Source organism: Aedes albopictus, chromosome 3, assembly GCF_035046485.1.
Source record: "Aedes albopictus strain Foshan chromosome 3, AalbF5, whole genome shotgun sequence".
Classification (NCBI taxonomy): Eukaryota; Metazoa; Arthropoda; class Insecta; order Diptera; family Culicidae; genus Aedes; species Aedes albopictus.
This window is the reverse complement of record NC_085138.1, coordinates 69,928,362-69,944,018: the sequence shown is the minus strand read 5'-3', so window position 1 is coordinate 69,944,018 and position 15,657 is coordinate 69,928,362. Positions and strand designations below refer to the sequence as shown.

Genomic DNA, 15,657 nt, shown 5'->3' with positions numbered 1-15,657 from the left:
GGAGAAGTGCCGTTCGTCAATCAGAACGTGGTTGATTTGCGATTCCGTCTACTGTGGTGGTCTCCACTCCAGGTGTAACGATAAGGGAAGCTGTGTTGAAAAACCCGGATTAATCCACCTAGTGGTGATAGTACCTTTCTCGTCGAATATGTATGTACTACTAATGATCATTCCGTCGACGTAAGCATGCTGAATCCTGTGAATACTTTATTTATAAAAGCAAGAATTTTATCCAAGCCATCATCGAGTTGGGAAACCTCTTGATGGCACACATTTCCGACATTATGTGCAATGTATAGGCAGAGCTGAAAAATATCAGACCTCTTAGTAAGGGTGATCACGCTACCCTTACTATTACAGGAGGCCGATCAATACCAAGACGATAATAACAAGCTAAAATATAATATACTTCACAACCAAAAAACACTTTACAGTCATCGATAAACTTTTTCCTGCACACTTTACTGGTTACTAGAATCTTAAAATTTGACCATAAAAAATGGAAACAAGTGAAATTTTACATACTGAATCCAATTCAAATTTGAACCATATCACAGAGCGCGAGGAGCAACCAGTCGGATCAAAATTTTGCGCAGTAATTTTAGGTTGCTTTAATCACGACTGTTGCAGTTATACTCTTGGGATCTTTTCGGCGTATCAGTCTTCTCGTAAAAATCAAAAACTACGGTTTGATTTCTTTCTCCAACGTTTCGATCCTTATTGGATCTTTATCAAGGATTCTGTAATATATTTGTCACGTTAGATTAGTTTATAAAAGACGTTGCACTGAATTTACACATTACCGAAATAGTTGTCGTTTTTTCGTCAAACAGATTTTTAAACCTTTTAACCGTCATTTGATGTTTTAGCTACAAAATATTATCGGCAGTTATTTACAATATGGGTGTCAAGTATTACTTACAATTCCGTCCGTTTTTAACCGGAAAACCATATTTTTTCAAAATTTGATAGTCGGAATTCGGACCACTGTTCGCTATTTCTTGAACACTTTTCAAAATGACGGTTAAATGTTTCTCTCTTCGTGTGTTGTGTATTCGGTTATGGTAGTGTGTGCGTTGTGTTTATAATGATTCTGTTTTGATTTCTGCTTGTCGTTCTCTTTAGGTTTTGCATCGTGTGTAATATGGCAGCGTAGACTACGTGCAGGTTATCTGTGTCTGTACGTTTGTTTACCGTGTGTGGCGTGTTATTAATGTGACAGCTTTCCAAGATGGGAAGGTTGGATGGTTTGTGTGTCCTATCTACAATCTTTACATTGTCAAGTCTGAAAACATGGTCATTTTCTGCTGCGTGGTCTAGTAGTGCTGTCTTTTCCCTAATGTTTATTATCGCTGCGTCAGTGTTCGTGTGTCCTGCTTCTCTTAGCGTCGTCAGTCTGCGTACATTGGAGCGATGTCCCGATATACGTGTTTTCAGTTTCGTCGTCGTCATTCCAATGTAGCAGCCATCACAGTTGTCGCAGTCGATCTTGTATACAACGTTGCTTTGCTCATCTTTCGGTGTCTTGTCCTTGATGAGTGGTAGTAGATTCCGAAACGTATGTGTTGTTTTGGTCGAAATACTCGTGTTTGGATAATCCCTTCGCAGTGTTTTTATTATCTGGTTTGAGAGTCCCTCGATACGTGACAAATATATTACAGAATCCTTGATAAAGATCCAATAAGGATCGAAACGTTGGAGAAAGAAATCAAACCGTAGTTTTTGATTTTTACGAGAAGACTGATACGCCGAAAAGATCCCAAGAGTAATTTTAGGCGCAAAAAATTGTTCGATGTTGATGCGATTAAGTTTAATAGTCTCATGCAACCCCCATTCTACTGTATAGTTACTAGCGTGGTTCAAAAAATCGTTTTTGCTCCACACCGCTTATTCGATTCCTAACCAGATTATATGCCTTCTCACAAAATTTGAGCTTATTTGGTTGAAAATTGAGACTGCACAAGCCTGTCAAAGTTTGTATGGGAATTACTACGGGAAAACGATGTTTTTCATTCAATCGACCGTAGCATTTCCACAAGTGCCCTATTGGGTTAGTCGACCCTTGGTAATACTAGGCTACTCTATCAGCTACAACTTTGCCGAAGACCGCATTCAAATCGGACGCCTCATTAATTAGTTATCGATCTGTATCCAACTGGGCAAACTTTAGCTATGATCCTCCAGCTTCCCAGCAGGCAACATTGCTGCATATGGCGCCAAAGATAGCACACTGAAATCATGGCTACTATGTTCCACTGCAGAATGCAGTGATGCCCACCGAATAGTTTAACCATCATGAGTAAAGATTTCGATTCTGGATAAAAATCGGTAACTAATTAATGAGGCGTCCGATTTGAATGCGGTCTTCAGCAAAGTTGTAGCTGATAGAATAGCCTAGTATTACCAAGGGTCGACTAACCCATTAGGGCACTTGGGGAAATGCTACGGTTGATTTAATGAAACAAGTCGATTTCCCATAGTAATTCCCATACAAACTTTGACGGGCTTGTGCAGTCTCAATTTTCAAGCAAATGAGCTCAAATTTTGTGAGAAGACATATAATCTGGTTAGGAATTGAATAAGCGGTGTGGAGCAAAAACGATTTTTTGAACCACGCTAATAGTTACACCTCAGGAATTTGAAAAGGTGTGATTTGATGAGCCTGTTTCAGTTTTGTCAAGATTTTGTTCTCTTACACATATTTATCGCTTTTATTGATTATTTTCACTGTTTTTACCACTTCCTATGAGATACCCGGAACCGGTTCCAGGACTGTACCTATTGTCTCAAATATGGTCTGAGACTAGTTTATTGCTAACTGTTCAACAGGTTTTCTGAAAAGCCGAAAATTGATGTGCATGCATGGATTTGATTCATTTTCATTTTGGTCATTCTGGCGGAACATACAAAACGGGTTCTGAAAAACTACCTCTAGTCTCTAATGTGATCTGAGACTATCGAAAAAGCCGTGGTGTGATGTGAACTGATTCTGGAACACTACCGGTAGTCACTGATGATGTGATTAACGGCTGTTTTCTTGCAAACCGTTCATCAGATTATCAAAAAAACCGCCATTTAATGTGTCGCATGCAAAGGTTTGACTCCCATATGCATTTGACCACTTCCAGCGCGACACCCGGAACCGGTTCCGGAATACTACTGGTTTCCCTAAATATAGTCTGAAACCATTCTATTGCTAACCCTCCATCAGGTTCATCGGCTAAAAAGCCGCGATTTGATGTGTCGCATGCATGGGTTTGGTTCAATTTTATATTTGGTCACTTCCGGCGGGGAACCCGGAACCGGTTCCGGAACACTACCGGTAGTCCCTGCTGGATCCCTTTGATTTTCTATTTTCTTGCTCACTGTTCATCAGGTTATCGAAAAAGCCGCTATTTGATGTGTCGCATGCATGGATTTGGCTCACTTTTATATTTTGCCACTTCCGGCGGGACATCCGGAACCGATTCCGGAACCCTACCGGTTCAGATATTGCCTGCGACTATTTTACTGCTTGCCGTTCGTCAGGTTATCGAAAAAGCCGCGGTCTGATGTGTCGCATGCATGGTTTTGTAGCATTTTCATATCTGGCCCCTTCCTGGGGTACCGGTCCAGAACACCTAAATGGCCATAACTCTGGAACGGCTGAACCGATTCGAACCATTTTCAATGGAAACAATGGGACCAGATTCCGCGTCGAATGAACCGTCGGTCGTTAAAATCGGTTGAGGTTTACTGTCAAAAAGTGATGTGAGTTTGTTTGTACACTAGAGATGGTCGGGTTTCAGATTTTACAGACCCGAACAATTTTCAATTTCAAAACCCGGACCCGACCCGTACCCGAGAATTTTTTGTTCCGTCAAACCCGGACCAGACCCGAACCTGAAAAATTTTCGTCGATCAAACCCGAACCCGACCCGAACCCGAAAAAAAATGCCAATAAACCCGGCCAAAACCCAAGTTAAATAATAATCATTAAATGTATCGAATAGAACAAATAAAACATTTTTCTGAATACTGATTTATCTACATTGGTACCAAACCCGACTTGAACCCGACATTATTCAAACCCGACCCGACCCGTACCCGAGAATTTTGAAATTGTTTAAATCCGGACCCGACCCGTACCCGAGCTTTTTTCAAATTTCCAAGCCCAAACCCGACCCGTACCCGTCGGGTTCGGGTTCGGGTCGGGTTTCGGGTTTGAAAACCCGAAACCCGACCATCTCTATTGTACACACACATACTCACACACACATACACACACACATACATACACACACACAGACATCACCTCAATTCGTCGAGCTGAGTTGATTGGTATATGTGACTCGACCCTCCGGGCCTTCTATCAAAAATCATTTTTGGAGTGAACATATAGCCTTTCCAGTACACTTAGTGTACGAGAAAGGCAAAAAGGTGCTTCGTATAGCCATATTCTTGGAGGCGGCGAAATCAAAGAGTCATAGCCCGTTTTCGTTTGTCAGTTCGTGGGCGCTGAACTTACCAATCGTCGGTCTGAATTCCTTCTCCTGACCTACCTAAGCGTTTAGGTCTCCTATGATGATCTTGACGTCGTGGCATGGGCAGCGATCACACTCGCGTTCAAACTGCGTGTAAAATGCGTCTTTGTTATCATTAATACCTCCGGAGTGAGGGCTGTGCACGTTTATTATGCTGAAGTTGAAGAATCAGCCCTTGATCCTCAATCTGCACATTCTTCCGACAATCGGGCACCAATCGATCACGTGCCTCTGCATGTCGCCAATCACGATTGAAGCTGTTCCCAGCGGGCAAATCGAAACACATCGAATTGTCGAAGACCGTTTGAATAGTGAAAGCAAGTTTTTTTTAAGAAAAACATAAAAATCAGCCCTTAAACTGCACACTGGCTATATGTATCATCAAAAGAAATTAAACCTGATACAGCAGTCCTTGAGTGTCTCACTAATCATCTTGAATCAACCACGCTGAATCATTCGTTACAGTGCTGACCCATGGTCATTGAGTTTACTTCGATGGTAGTCAATGGTTCAGCATGTTGTGCCAATTAAACCTAGATATCCGCTTTCAATTTTCGAAACAGAAAAAACCCCGCTGCGTCAATCAATTTCTACTGAACTACTTCATAACGCAATAAAACACGCGAAGATTCTAGCGGCATATTTTCTCCCACGCCGGCGCCGCTCCGACTCGGCAGCAACATCGATTTCAACCACACACCTCGCATAGCACATGGGTCGCTTTCTACCGCGCACCTATTGTTGTATGTTGCGTTTACATATCTGAACCTAGATGCATACCAACCTACCCTTTCGGAAACACGGCGCGCGCAGTGCATGCTATCAATGTCAAGAGCAAATATTCCCTCCTTTGAAGGTGAATCGCTACAAGACTTGTACCAACCGGCGAACGATGCGGCGTGGCGTCGTCGTTGTGCCTTGCCGGCTCGAACCGGTCCACCGTCGTCGTCGCCGTTGTGATGTGGCTTAAGACCAAACAAAAATCGAATTAAAAAAAAATGCATCACTGCCTCAGAGTAGAATGACCCAAAAACGTTTCAGTGGTCAGATGTGATCCTCTGAATCGGAACCGTACAAATGTTCAAGAAATGATCTGAGAATCCAAAACGTTTAAAGAACTTTGTCTGCGTTAATCAGTCAGAAAATCAGCGATCGTTAATCGATCGATCATTGATCGTTAATCAGTCAGCAAATCGAAAAATTCCACCTTAAAACAAATAATTTAAACTTTTCCAAATGATTTTCTTCTGATACTCACTGATACTCCACCATTTCATCTTGGGCCACTCTAGCGCCTGCTGCTGGCTAGAGGAGTGTTTTTGTTTTTTATTTCGACCTACCTACCTAGTGCAACGCGCGCCACACTGACTGAGCTCAGCAGCATCCGATCCGCGATAATTGGTGGCGGCGAAATTGTTCGCGACCATGGCGAATCATATGAACGAACGATATGGTGGAACCGTGAAGACAGCTAGCAGGCAGGAATGGTAAGTTTACGTTCCGGTTTAGAGCCAACTGGTTGAAGTGCCATCCAGTCAAGGCCGCGATTTACGTCAGTTGTCGTATCCCAGCGGGCGGAAATTGGGGATTTTATATGTGGGGTTTTGTTTGGATAACAATCAAGGAGGCTACACCACGTGTGATGAAGTTCTTTGCATAATGAAGGTTAAAGCTGAAGGAATAACAAAAATACAAACAAAACAAATCAAAAAGGTCTGTGACCAATTTAGAATATTATTCATTGCCATTACTTACGTATTGTTATGATGGGAGTAAATCTGAGTTGTTCCTTCAACTTCTGATATGCTATTTGCCGACTCATTTTGTTGGTTGTTTGTATAATCGAAAAACTTCTTCATATTTTCTACCTGGGCTTCTAACTTTCCAATAGTTTTTTTTCGTCCTTCTTTCTGCTTTCTTCGAAGAATCGGTCCATTTTGTCTTCTATCGCTATTTTTACGTTTCAACTCATGCTGAAGTTGCTCAATTTGGTTTCGCTGCTCTTGTGTGGAAAGGGAATCAAATCTTATTTGATCTAGTTTGGGTTGGGCTGCGGCTCGTGCGTAGCTCCCATTTCCAGACTCAACTCTATTACGGGCCTCGGCGTAAGAAAGATTCCCAACCAATAATCACTCATTCAACAAGCACCTTCATGACGAATTAATACAGCATGATGCTGTAAAAGCGTTTACCATTTTATAGTAAAGGTGTTATTGAGCTTCAGCCAAAATGATTTAAAATAAAGAGATTGCAAAATTTTTCAATTTCCACGAGAGTTTATGATTGGCACTTAGGCTATGAACAACTCAAGCCTAACTTTACCAAAGACCGTATCTAACAAAATCCACGAACGGAGAAAATCGAAGGGGAAGTTTGCTTTTCGCATAGCAACTCATACATTGAGCATTTCAGAAACTTGATAATCCGGGTATTTGTTTAACAAATCATCCTCAAAGGTGAGTGATTCAAGTAGTCCTTAACGAAATTCAAAATTTGTATGAATGCAATGTAACATTTGGAATTATCTAAATAAATAACAGGGTTTAAAGTACTTGCTTCGAGTTTTACAGTTCTCAGAAATGACGAATTTCACCCGAAATCGTCTTCGTAGTTGGCAGCACCCTCTCAGATTACAATGAAACTTTTTTTGGGTGTGAAGAGATGCCAGATGATTTTTTGAAAAATCTGTATCGCACTTTTCAAAAATCTGAATCCTATACAAAAAATGGCTCAAAAATCTGTATTTCATATAAAATGAAATCTGTATGGATGCTCAAAAATCTGTATAATACAGATAAATCTGTATATATGGCATCCCTGGCCGTGTTCAATAAAAAATTACTACTCCTACAAAAAAGTGTTGTATGGGTGATTATTACAAAATAAGTCAAATTTTAGGAAAAAACAAAGGCGTTTTTGCAATTTCTCATCGTAATAGCCTCACGCAAATCTGCCAGGAAAAAGCCTACTCTCCCACACCAAATTAGCAGTTCTGTAATGGTTAATTACAATACTGGTTTGTGTTGCGTAATGAACCATTATAGCACTGTTTTCTGTTTCTGCTTCTAGAGATGGATTTATAAAATATAAATTTTATTTTAAATCTTCCCAGAGTTCCAAAATCTAATTTTCCAACAACGGAGGGATTTCTCTGAAAATTTTAAGGTATTATCTGTACACAATATTCTGTTAGTTGTTGAAAAATCAGCCATTTTGATACATGCAATCAAAAGTTATACACTATTTTCCATGGCGCAATTTGATTCCGTACACCCTTTAATCACCCATAGAGTTGATGATGATGATGATGGTCCCGCCACATACCCCTACAAAGGTTTGAGCTAGACGATATATCTTTAAGATAATTATTAATAATGATCAATGAAATCAGATTTGCAAACTAAATACGGTCTGATTCTTATTACAGATATAAACAACATGTCATACTATACAGCAAAAACATAAATTTCAAAATACTGCTGCTCTCAACTACAGATGTTTGCAAGCGTTACTAGTGATCATGAAGGATCAGAAAATCAAAAATATTGCGAGGATTGATAACGTTCGCGCGATGTCAAAACAGTCGGCAATATTCTCATTCTCAAGAAATTCCCGACATTCACTAGACAACTCACTACTTATCTACAGAATCCTTCAACAGTACAAATATTCCATATGATAAATAAATACAAAAATGTCATTTATACCTGTCACCGCGCGCGAGACTCAAACTTTTGTAGACTACACAAAATAAGTTCAGTTAATAATACTACGTCGAAAAATATAAAATCCATCATCATCATCGGGGCGACCATTATAGTTTGTTCGTGCCTCCTATTACAAAATATAAATTGTCCACAAAAATATCCGTTGGTAAACTTCATCAAGATACAAAATCTAGTCAAGAATAAAAAGTCAACAGAGTAGCTGTTCAAAAAGCAGCTTTTACGTGTGAAATACATAGTCTCTTAAACTGTGATAGAGTTGCTGCATTCGTGATATGGTCAGGCATCGAATTGAAAACATTTATACCTTTATGGTACAAGGAATTTTGTGAAGCACCATGCAAAAAGTGGGGTGTTCGTATTTGATCCGCGTTTCTAGTGTTATAACTATGAATGTCACTTACTCTTTCAATTCGGTCGAACAAATATCTAGGCAGCATACCATTCTTTTATTTAAAAATTATCACCAACGTAAAATACACAATTCTTTGCTTCACTGACAACCACTGAAGGGCGTCCAACAAAAAAGTTGAGGAAGTGAATCTGTTACAACTTAAAATCAACCGCATTATTTTATTTTGCAAACACTGTAGCAAATATACTATATTAACAATATAGGTCACTTCGTGTTTTCACATACAACGACATGGAGACACCGTTCACGAATGATTACAGCACCACCTGTTGTCAGAAAAAGTCAATAATTGTATTTTGATCAATTTTTGTTTACCGTGCAAGGTGACATTTTTCGAAAAAAGATGCTAGGGATGTCGAAGTTTTTTGTTCCCAAATAATCGATTAATAAATAATTGATTTATACAAACAAAATAATATTTCATTAGATGAGGGCTTGTTCACAAATGTCATAACGCTGGAGGGGGTGGGTGTTTGCCAGGAAAGGTCAATTTTGGCGTTATGAAGTTTGTTAATGAACCCTGACATCTGCGAATACATCTGTAGAAGAATTTTAATGCTCCCTCATTGTAACGTCACCAAAATCGTTAACCTTCGAAATTTAAATTTTTGACTTTCAAAATTAACTTATATTTTGCCCTGGTGGTTGCTATTTTCCTTTGGCAATGGCTTTTAATAACATCTTGTCCACGCAGACATACATGCATCGGATTGGATAGCTTACAAAAAAATCCGGAAGATCACCAACCATGTGCACGTCAAATTTCTTGTGACAGAGTGCAAGACATTGCATCCAAGGGTACACAAGCTAATGGACCGATGCACGAACTTAATAATTTCAACGTTTGAGCGGTGCCGTGTTTACGAAAAATGAGCTCCGGGACCAAGGCCTGAGAATGGAACCCGTAAAATTTAATTTCGATTTATTTCGTTGTGGACTGTGAGTTTATTTGAATATTGATTGTTTTATTCCGGACTCGTCGGTTTCCTTTGATGTTGGATGTGTGAACATTGTATTGTCAAAGATTGATCATTTATACGATCGTCGCGAAATCCTTGCAAAGCTCAATATTTTTTAATATACAGTCATGGGCTACTGAGTGAACTTCAGTTAGTAAAAATATTCTAGCGAATTCGCCTGCTGCAGAGTGATAATCATCCATAAATTTAGTCAGGCATTCCTTCAGATGTTCCTTCTGAATTCCTTCTGATTTTCCAACGGATGTTCCTTCTTAGTTTCCTCCAGGAGGAATTACATTTCCTTTGCTAACCGGAAAATCCGCATTTATCCGTTCCTAACCGTCGCTAACCGCTGCTAACTGAGCCGCAGGTGCAGTTAGACGCGGTTAACGACGGCTAGCAACGGATAAATGCGGATTTTTCCGGTTTGCAAAGGAAATGTCATTTCCCTTGCTTTCCTCTTAGAGTTTTTTTTTCTGAGATTCATTCAGGAGCTCTTTTTGAAATCTTTCAGGAGTGCCCGCAGAGATTGATTTAAAGTTTTTTTTCTAAAATTTCTACAGAGGTTCCTTTCTACTGAAATTACTCCAACAATTTCTTCTGATGTTTCTCCAAGAATTAATTCTAGGAATCCTCAAGATTTCTCTTCTAGGATTTGTCAAGAAGTTTCTTCTAGGATTCCCTTATCGGAGTTTCTTGGAGTCTTTATTGGATTCCTGCAGAAGCTCCTTTAACTTTATGAATACCTCTTTAATTTTTATGAATACCTCACGGATTTCCTTCTGGAATTCCTCCAGAATTTTCCAAGAACAACCAGGAGTTGTTTCTGGGATTTAGTCAAGAGCTTCAAAAATTCCTCCTTCTGCGAATTTCAACCGGGACTTCTACCAGTATTCCTCCAAAAGTTCCTTCTGGAATTCACTCCGTCCTTTAAGGATTTCCACAAGAATCTTCTGGGATTTTTCAAGGAATTTCTTTTGAAATTCCGGAGAAATTCCGAAGTGACTCTGTAAAACTCTAACGCGATTATATGGGCAATTAAATGAATATTTTTCGAGGAGTCTTTCCAGGATTCCTACAGAAGTTTCCTCTTTGAAGTATCAGAAATCCTACACGAATTATTTTTGTGATTCCTTCCGAGATTTCTATAAATTTGGAATGTCTTCAGAAGTACTTTTTCCGGAATTCCCAGAAGGAATAAGTGAATACTAGATTTGTAGTAATAAGCTGGTTTTTTGTATGGTGAGATGCTAAACTCTCCCTTTCTGTATTGAAACGGTGCAAACTCATGGGTATTATGGTTCCTAGCCTAATTTGATGCAGCTTGAGCAAAGCTTTGTTGAACTATGTTGTTGAAGTTGCAATAAATGAGAATATGTACAACAACACAGTTTCCCAAAGTTTTGCTCAAACAGTATCAAATCAGACAAGCAGTCATATAAAACCCTTGCTTTTTGTTACCATTTTATTGCAGTAACGGAGAATTTACTTTCTCATTATACAAAAATCAGCTTATAACTACAAATCTAGTACTTCACTGATTGCGTTTTATTCATGGAGATATGTATTGTATCTGTATATGTACCCCAAAAGTAACTTTTGAAAAAAAAAGAACGAACATCTGGAGGAATTTTTACAAAACTGCTGGAGAAATTTTATAAAAAAAAATATTGGAGGGTGGAGGAGGAACGCTGGAACGCTTTTCGTAAGTAATCCCGAAAGGAGTTTTTAATATAATTGCAGAATAATTTCTAGAAGGAATCCCCCAAGAACTTCTGGAGGAATCTTGGAGAAAAAAAATCCAGGGTGCAATTCTTAAAAGTATCCTACAAGGAACTTCTTGTGTAATTTGCGGAGAAAATACCGTTCATAACTCGCAAACGGAAAGTTCGATTTGGGTTTGAGTTTGTTAGGAACGTTTATCGGTTCAAATTTCCTTCGCATTTGCAACTTCGCATGTCGCGATTTCGATTTGGTACTACGACGATAATATACGCCAGAAATTGTTCAAGAAGAGATAATTAAATTTGTTCTAATTTGAGTACACGGAGAAACGAAAGTACCCAAAAATGAGTTGTTTCCACCCAACATCGGGGTTGCGTGCGTCAAGCCAATTTTGAGTTGATGGAATCGATGTTTTTGTTGGGTTGTTCGCGTTTGATTCCATGTGAAAAAAATACCCAAAAGTAAGTTTTTTTCACCCAACCGAAAAATCGATTAGGTTGTATTCACTCAAATTTGAGTACTGTGCCAGAAACTCAACGTTGAATTGACGCACTCGAACTGCAAAAGTTGGACTGTTGATTTGGGATTTTTCGACTGGAACTGGATCTTATTGCATAGAAACGGCTATCTCAGTCTTAATTTACGACGATTTATTTTATTCTACCCGACGTTTCGGCCATGGGTTTTGGCCTTTTTCAAGGGAAAAATTGTCTATAGTCCTTGTCCTTGTTACAATTTGCATTTGTCAATTTATCCGGGTCATTGCTTTTTTGTACAATTTTAGGGTAATTTAAATGATAATTTTGGTCAGAGTTTTGCTTAGAGTCGTTATATGTGTAAGCAAAACTCTGACCAAAATTATCATTCAAATTACCCTAATTGTACAAAAAAGCAATGACCCGGATAAATTGACAAATGCAAATTGTAACGAGGACAAGGACGATAGACAATTTTTCCCTTGAAAAAAGGCCAAAACCCATGGCCGAAACGTCGGGTAGAATAAAATAAATCGTCGTAAATTAAGACTGAGATAGCCGTTTCTACGCAAAAAGTTGGACTGCTTCGCTCTTCTTTCTCTGACAACAAAAGAAAGAGCGCATGAAAGGGAGATGAAAAAGAACTGAAATTTGAGTTTAAAAGAACTCAAATTTGAGTTTTTCAGTTTCTCCGTGTATACGGAACTACAAATCAACCCAAATTTAAGTTCTTTTGACGCAATCTCGTGCCTCCATGGAATTACTCAAATTTGCGTCAAACAGCGATAGTGGTCACTAAGTAGTTCTCATTTGGCCGCGGCAAAAATTTTCACCCAGTGATAAGTTATTTTCGCCCAGCGGTGGCCATATTTGACGCAATTTTGGGTATAGTCAAGATAACCCAAATTTGGCTTCTTCCAGGGAGCAGCATGGATGTGTCGGTGTTTCTCTGTTTGTTTTTGACAAAATTCGAATGGGACGAGGGAGAAAACAACCCAATGCTGAGTAAAAACTACAAGCTGTTTAGCCAAAGTTTTTAAAACTTATTCGCTGGGTTAAAATATTTTTTAGTGTAGTTGAAAAAAATCGATTAATGTTTAATCGATTATTTCAGAAGAAATGGGCATCCCCAGCATGCAATGACAGTTCGACAGAATAAACGTCATTTGGATAGCGCGTGCATTTAGTGTGTAGTAGTACCTCTTCTGACGCTTGGTGGCGACACATTCACTAAAAAGGTGTCGCCAAAAAATCGTAAGAGTGACCTATATTGTTAATATAGTATATTTGACTGTAGCCTTGATATTTGTGTTTCATTAGCTAAAAACAAAATGGACGGGCAGAACTCAATGTGTGGAGAAATGATTGATTTGTACAACTGTATTTTACTAGCAATAGTCAAATCGTTTTTTAATCGACATAGAATACCATACTTTTTGGCTATTTTCTTGATGACATTGTCGATGTGAGCGTCAAACTTTAGTCTGTCATCAATAATCACGCCAAGACATTTATAGAGTAAGGTGGATCTAGATTTTACCCAAATTAGGATTAAAATTATCACACCAAAAATTAGTAGTTTTTCGTCAAATTCAGATAGAACGACATTTTTTTTGCACCCGGTGGACGCTTTTTTTTCAACTGCACTGGGTGCTGTCATTTTTTACCTATGATTTTTTTCCCTGATATCCTCGTAAAGTTGGGAATTTCTGAAGTTCTACAATTGTAATAATATGAAAATACTACGAGAAAAGTGAAGTGTTACAACTAAGGGCTGAAATTGTCTTGAGGATTAAATGGATTCGGCAACCTGTTTGGAGATCAAGAAACTCATCAGAAGTGGTGTAGGAGGAAACTCACGAGCAAAAGTCATCTGGTGGATCTCTGGAAGTCTCTGCAGTCCATCCCTTCAAAATATTGGACGAAGCTTATTATTGAAACTTTATGAAAAAGTTCCGTTTTATATATTGTGTTAAAGCAAAGCAGGAAAACTTTTTATAATTTCTAACAGCAATGAATAATTAAGGGGGCATTCATTAAATAAGTCACGCTAAAATTGGGAAATTTTGGACGCCCCCCCACCTTCCCCCTTCGTACGGGTTTTCATATACTTAATACATTGCTTGTCACACTTCCACAAACACCCCCTCCCCCTAGGACCGTGACGTGCTTAATGGATGGCCCCTTAATGAGCAGTCAGGTAAATTAGACAAACTTACTAGGACTATATGTATTTTTCATTGCATATTGGCAAGCGCAACCAAATTTTATCCCCAAACCTCAAATTGACCTATATTCTTGAATATTTTTTTAATTAGAGTAAGGTAGGGCGAATCTTTTCTTTCGGACCAATCTTAACAATCTAAAGAGGATTTAGGACATTCGTGAAGATTTAGGAATATCATCTTGACTAGAAAATCATACAGCTAAGTATAGTTTTATTGTTATTTTTCCGTTTATTTTTTCCAGTGTATTACCTTTGTTGTAATCGTTCTGTGACGGAGTGTTCAACCTAGAGTAAGCGAAGGATTTTCTCTTTATTGCCGTCGAGTAGATACAGAATTACCGTATCTCAAAATCTCTCACTGCAATTACCAACCATCAAGGTCAGTGGCCTCCTCTAAAAGGGACTGGCTGCCCGAAATGATACACTGATTGTTTCCTGAGAGGTAATCGATCGAGATTCTAACTTGCATACATATAATCTTACTATAATCCTTTCAAGCAAATCTTGTCTTACAATTAATTTAGCCGCTATTGGAACAAGTAGTGAACATTAAAGTTTTCCAAATAAGTCAACAATCATGTATTACAACATATTCATCTAATATCGTTTATTTCGAAAGAAACTCTATGGTGCTGTAGAGCACACTGCGGAAGTAACAAGCTTGGTAGGGAGTTAAAGGGCCACAAATACGTCATAAAAATGACAGGATTGAAAATTTATTCCTAAGACTTTCTATTTCAGCGATTAAAGGTAAATTATTTTATTGACGTATTTATAACTTTATTTTTCGCTTATTACATTCCATCCTTATTCCAGCTTAACCCAATCATACTGAATTCCAGACCATTTCCGTACCAAAATCCTATCTCCTTTTTATTTACGAGGGCGTCGGTGAGTCGCTGGCACCTCAATAAATAGATATTATCCCTTCCCTTCTATCTCATCCCATCCCCACATAACGTGTTTCTTATCTTTCCAGAGAGCGATCAATGGCGCTTAAGCCAAGGCTTGTTAGCCAGGACACAGTGTAAATGCCTGTGCCCCATCCCTGGAAATCCCTTACACTCCCATCAACACATCCACATGATCAACTCAAATACACTTACACAATCTGAATCTTATCGCTCGCTTACAGTGAATCCCAAATCAACCCATTCCAAATATCCAACTCCTTGACACCTATGGGGACGCCGGTGAGTCGCTGGCCTTTCATAAAGTAGGTGTCATATCATCACATCCTTTCCTATCCTCGTAACGGAGAAGATGGGCGTGGCCGGCAATGGAAGTTTTCATGTCTTTTTTACTTCAACCTCTGATCAACAGCTATCCAGTTCCTTCCCAAATAGCATTCCATAAGCAATCGGAATAGGAGTATTAAAGCTTTAGCATGACAACTTTTAATATGCAATCTACGAATTACTCCGTTACCACGCAACGCAACGCAAATTCAGATAGAACGACATTTTTTCCAACTTTAATCGAAAGTTCTAACTGATTCCATCAATTTTAGAAATAATATGTATATTTTGAAGAATTTTAGGTTTTTATCTAAAGTTGTCGTGTGACTCGAACTCTTGCCCCACTATGTATTAAATATGACTACCAAA

At 38.8% G+C, this 15,657-nt stretch overlaps 1 protein-coding gene across 1 annotated transcript in view; it reads right to left on the bottom strand.

The window, feature by feature from the left end:
• LOC115254164 (soluble guanylate cyclase 88E) overlaps positions 1–15,657 on the bottom strand; it is a 538,233-nt gene that overhangs the window by 120,431 nt on the left and 402,145 nt on the right. The window lies entirely within an intron of this gene.